Source organism: Trachymyrmex septentrionalis, unplaced genomic scaffold (genome assembly GCF_001594115.1).
Source record: "Trachymyrmex septentrionalis isolate Tsep2-gDNA-1 unplaced genomic scaffold, Tsep1.0 scaffold31, whole genome shotgun sequence".
NCBI classification, from domain to species: domain Eukaryota; kingdom Metazoa; phylum Arthropoda; class Insecta; order Hymenoptera; family Formicidae; genus Trachymyrmex; species Trachymyrmex septentrionalis.
In genome coordinates, this window is record NW_017305474.1 from 1,037,738 (window position 1) to 1,043,457 (window position 5,720).

General features: G+C 34.4%; 1 protein-coding gene across 1 annotated transcript in view; it reads right to left on the minus strand.

The window, feature by feature from the left end:
- The window catches only part of LOC108749664 (CD151 antigen), a 12,243-nt gene extending 6,948 nt beyond the window's left edge, over positions 1–5,295 (minus strand). The window contains exon 1 of the mRNA XM_018488495.1: positions 4,855–5,295. The gene's annotated coding sequence lies outside the window, so the exon portion shown is untranslated. The remainder of the gene's footprint in view (positions 1–4,854) is intronic.
- Between the last annotated feature and the right edge of the window lie 425 nt (positions 5,296–5,720).

Sequence of the window (5,720 nt, forward strand, 5' to 3'; positions counted from 1 at the left end):
TATCTGTTCCTACAATGAAAATTGCCAATTGTATATAATAAGTTATTTTCATTACAGTAACAAAAATACACGTCTTAGCTAACAGTTTTTGTTAAAAATTTTAATCTATATATTGAATTAATTTTCATAAAAAGCTATCTTTGTTGTATCAACAAATTTACTGTACTATTATAACAAATATGATTACCTATAATCGCTAATTTTGTTCAGCTGTACAACTTTACTACTTTAACGTAGAAAATCGGCTGTTGTGTATATCACGTCTGTAGATTTACTGAATTAATAGAATTTTTAGTTGTTTTAACAAATCTTCTTTTTTCCATGAATTCACAAGTGAATCCCTCTTCATCCGGCTTTTCTTTGTCTAACATTGAATTTCTGACCGTCAACCTCGCGGCATCGCGTCACTTTTAAAATAGTCATCGTAGAAAAGAAAGGCTGAGAAAGAATAGTGTTAATCAGTCTCGAAGTCAAATAAGTTTTCCAGAGCCAGTTTGAAATCGAGTGATCTATCAAAGATACGAGAAGCGATAAAAAGGTGACTCAGAAATACCTTGCGCGCAAAGGCTACGTGCCTGTGAAATGAATTCGCAGCTGGCGCCGCGGAATTATAAGAACTCTGCTGGATTAGTCTCAGGAAAACTGCACGCCTACGATAACGCTCATTAATAAATCATTCGATCTCGGCAAAGTAGTACATACGCGAGCTCTTCAATTAAAATCTTCTTACATCATCAGCTAAAACCGCGTCGTAGTTATTCAGCAGAATGCTAACACATGTTGCTTACTCTGTTATGTTATACATCGAGAAACATTATCTTTCTCTCAAAGCGACAGACGTTCATTCACTTATTAATCAAAGTTGACAGTGCATCTGTTGGAACTACCAATTAAAGAAAAAATGGAGCAAGTTAATTTGCAAAAATATTAAATAGAAACGATCAAAAACTTGCAAATTGGTTAGAATAATACATTAGCTTTTTATTTCTTAAGAGAATATTCAAAAATCGTTTTGATTAACACGAAGTCTTCTTCAGTTAAAAAATTTCTAATAAGAAAAAAGATAAGATATTGCAATTGTAATTGTCAAAATTAATAATATTTGAATGTAAGAGGTCAAGTCAAAACTATACTAACAATCCTATTTAACATATTAAATAGTAAAGTATAAATTATAAATTATAATTACTACATCAATTTAATAAATTACAAAGAAACGTTAAATTATAAAGCTTCTTTTATTAATAACAAATTGTTAGATTGACTTACTCAATTATATTATACTCTATGTGTTGTTACATCTGCATTTTAATTATTGTTATTGATATAATAAAATTAATGTAGTTAATATAATTAGTAGTCATTCTCTTTTATACGATTTATATCATTTTACTCTAGTTCTTTAAATTACTTAGTGTTTTAACTAAATTAAATGAGCTCCGGAGTATAAAGATGTCTTTTCATGATAGCGGTCAACGCTCATTTTCAGCGTCAAAAGATATGTAATGCTACAAATGCTTTGAAACATTTTTCGATTGTCATTTCAACATTGCAGCAATATTGCAAAGATTTTGCAGCGACATTGATGCAAATTCTGTGGGTAGAATATATTATATGACAAAATTGATGCAAGATAATAAAAATGCATGAAAAGATCGCACCTGATGTATATGTAGCTTTCATTAAAAAATCTTGAATCGAATTGAATAAATCCGAATTGAATTTTCAGTATCAGACTCTAGTGTCAAAATTGAAACCAGGTTGCAAACTGATGTTATTCTGACGTAGTTAGTAATTTTAAATTATTGATGTTATGTTACCTATTTAAGATGTAATAATGGCGTCATTTATATATCTATCTTACGACGTATTTACAACATCATACTTGTTAACGTATAGATGACCAATCGATGACGTATTAGTAAAGTTATTATTAGTCATCAACTAATAATGCCATTTATTTATGCCACTAATAACACAGAAGTATTTTCAATGTCAGTTCATGACGTTATGTGGCTGTAACAAATCCACGTTATTTTACGATTTTGACGTCATCTTAAACGTTAGATTCGTCTGATTAATCATAAGAGTGACTAATTAATGACGTCAAATAGATGACATCTTCCCAAGAAACACATAAAAGTCAATAAAAAATTAAAATGCCTTTATTTTTTATTAATTAACATCGATAAACAAAAAAAAAGTACAACCAAATTTTATAACTAAAAATCATCGTTTTCATGACATTAAAATAAAATTTGGACTTCCTCTTGACTTGGTGTGTTCCTTAGATTACTATCCAGGCACGTGATCACACTGACATTACTTTTTCAGTGTCTTATGAAATGGCATTTGTGAGAGTACGGCATTACAACGTAATCTTAGACGATTCTACGATCGTCGATTCCGCGTTGAAGAAACAGAAAGACGTGCGTATATAAATCTACTCTCTCGGAATTATTTTCAGAATCCCGTTTCAATGTTAGTCTTCGAGTTTGATGATATAATCACGTCTCTCTCGCGAAAAGCCCAGCATCCGCTAGTCTCGCCGTACAATCGCGCGTTTATCCGCGTGATGCGAGCAAGCAGAACGTTTTTTTTTTCCCGACGCTAAAAATAAACGCGTATACCTGTGAACAATCTTGTTCACTGATGGTTCGAGAAGAAACGACGCGAGCGGGAGAAGAAATTCCGAGTAGGTAGAAGCCGGTGCCTGAGGTGCGGCTCTTCAATGAATCGAGAGTTAAATCTTGTCCCGAGTTCATGGCGGCTTTATTCCTTCAGATAATATTTCCAGATAGTACTTTCAAGTAGCACGATCCCTATTTAGTTAACCCATTTCGTAATCTCCGTTGATCCGTGCTTCCTCGACAAGCTAACGCGCGACACGTGCAATCGGAGCGCGTTCCAACGCGACGCCACGCCGTTGCGTATCGTTGCTCATGCGATTTACAAGCGGTCCCGTCATCACGCAAATTCACGGTAGTTTTCATAAACATCATAATATGTCGAGGGGAGAATCGATAATACCGGCTTGCGACCGTGTAACGACCTCCGTGTGGAATCTAGCGTGGCATTTTGAAGTCGCGTGGAAACTCGTCAAGTGATCAATGCGCTCCCGCGAAGTTATTTATGCGGAACGAAACATCGCGCGCTTTCCCGCGAGATTCTTCGTCGCATTGATTAGACATTTCAAAATGCTTAATGCTCAACGATCAAATCGTACTTGGAATATCCGATTAACAAGGAAGCCTTTCTAAAAGTTGAAGCGTTATGCAAATGTTGAGTAACTCTTGTGTGGGAAAATATTATGATTTTATAATTAATGCATTTTTTTGTCCGATTTTTTTTGTCGGAACATTTAGAGGGATATTAATATTTATTCATTTAAATTCGTAATGTAAAAAAAATTCAAAAGTTTCTGAAACGAAGAAATAAAAATTGAAATAATTGCACATTTTTATTATATATATTCAATAAATTACTTTTTATTTATCACTACATTTTTTAGAGCAATCAATTAAATTTTTCTATGAATATTATTAAAAAAATATTCTGAATTTTTATTCTTAAAATAGTTTTAACTAAAGGGATTACACCTTCATTATTGATAAATTTTTCTATGAAAATAATTTATAAGATTGAAGTTCGATTTGTACAAAAAGATAATTTATTTAATGATTAAGAAAAATAAGGTCCACAGTGTTAAATCCATTTTAAGGACAAAAATTTAGAATATTTTTTTAGCATAGAAAAATTAATTCATCATTTTAACAAATATATTAAAATAATGGATGATTATAAAGAGAATGTTTTTGAGAAATGTTTTTGAAAAGCGTGATTCTTTTATTTTATCACTTTTTTTTATAAGTCGGAAATTTATTGATTACGTACTGCTGTAAAATTGAAGATTTATTTTTATAGCTCAATGAAACGCGTAACATCTGATAGAAAGTTCTTGTGTTTATTATTAAATAATTATTTGTCTTTTAGAAAAAACTCCAAACAAATCAACAGAAGTTTAAAAAATAAAAATATTTTTCTTATACAAAAAATTGAATTGTACAATGATAACAAGTCAAGAAGAAACACGGTAATTTAATTATCTTGAATTGAATTGCAAAATTCATAAGTTAACAATAGTCGAAACTAACTTCTTAAGAAGCTAGTTTATTATTTTCGCATTGATACGAAATGATACTACTTGAGGACATTAACGCGATGAAACTTGGCGGTAAATTCACAATTACTGGCGCAGTCAGCAACTTTCTCGTTTATTAGTCACCAAGTTTGTTCTGGGTGTAAATTAAATTAACATACTAATCAAGAAAGTTTCCATTGTTGTTCTCGTCTTTGGACTACTTTACGGATTGATATTATTTAACAAACGTGGGCGTAAGTTAATTCACATACATTTCCTCAATGAACCAAATGATATCTAATTACACTTCCTTTCTGATTCACATCTTTAGTACAATGTTATGATAAAATCGTCCATTAAGTTAAGTAAGTTTAACTTAGAAGTTATTTTAAAAATTAAGTTAGTTTCTTCGTGTGTTTACCGGCGATTTTATTTATATCGACATTAATAGCAATTCCAAAGATTAAGTATTCACAGAAGAAGTTCCCGGAAAAAGAAAGAATTAATGTTTCTGATTGAAACAAGAAATCGCCGAGCAAAGAGTCGAATTGACATGATTCATATTTAACCGCGCGTCAAATGGCGATTCATCGATGAATCACCGCAACTTCGGCGTCTTTGCTCCAAACTTCCTCGTCTCTCGAAACGCAAAGTTCTCGTGAGAATCACGCGGGTATCTTCTAATGCGGATCGATTGCTTAATCTCTTTACTCACGCTGGTCCCTGGCCGGGTCCCTTTCTCTCCAGCCGGCGGCAGTCGCGGGAAATGAAAAAACAAACAATTCCTTTCTCCCGCTTGGAAAGCCTTCCTCGCCTCGAAGGAAAAACTCTGAGACGATGAGAGCCGCTTATGCTTCGGGAAAAATATGTAGATCTCGTGATGTTGAATCTAACGTCACGTTACCGATGAGAGAATTTCGACAACCGAGTTGGACGCGCGCGTTTTCAGACTGAGCCGAAGTGAAACCGAAACGCTAAGACTGAGTGAACTTCTGCCTCGCTCGCACTCTCTCTTTCGATCTCCGTCCTTCTGTTTCCCTCCTGTTTTTCTCCCTTCCCCTGGCAGTCCTCGTAGTAGAGCCACAATATGTTTCTTCGTTCCTCTCTCTTCTCCTCTCTCTTTTCCATGTAGTCATGACTTACTATACCACACATTGCACGTTGCGTATACGCGTTACTACCATAGTGATCTAACTATAGTGCGAGCCATTGTGCACGAGCCGGTCTGCCGGTGTGCACGAGGAAAACACACGATGGGGGCCAACGAAAGTGGGGAACCATTGGCACATATGCACTGGTAACGCACACAGTACGATCCATACGCACGCACTACGGAACACGAAGAACCGCTTCTCGGGAGTCCCTGCTACACAAGGTCCCACTTTCGGATAGGAATGTGAATGTGATAATCAAACTGTTGCCTGCAGAAGGCGATCTGTTGATTTAATGTTACCTCGGTAATTAATACAAGAAATTAACGATTTTTGCTATTATGAATGCGGTCCAACACTTTCGTTACGCGGAATTTCTATTGTCACGCGGAGGCTTTTACTTGATAATTAATATCCCAAACGACAAA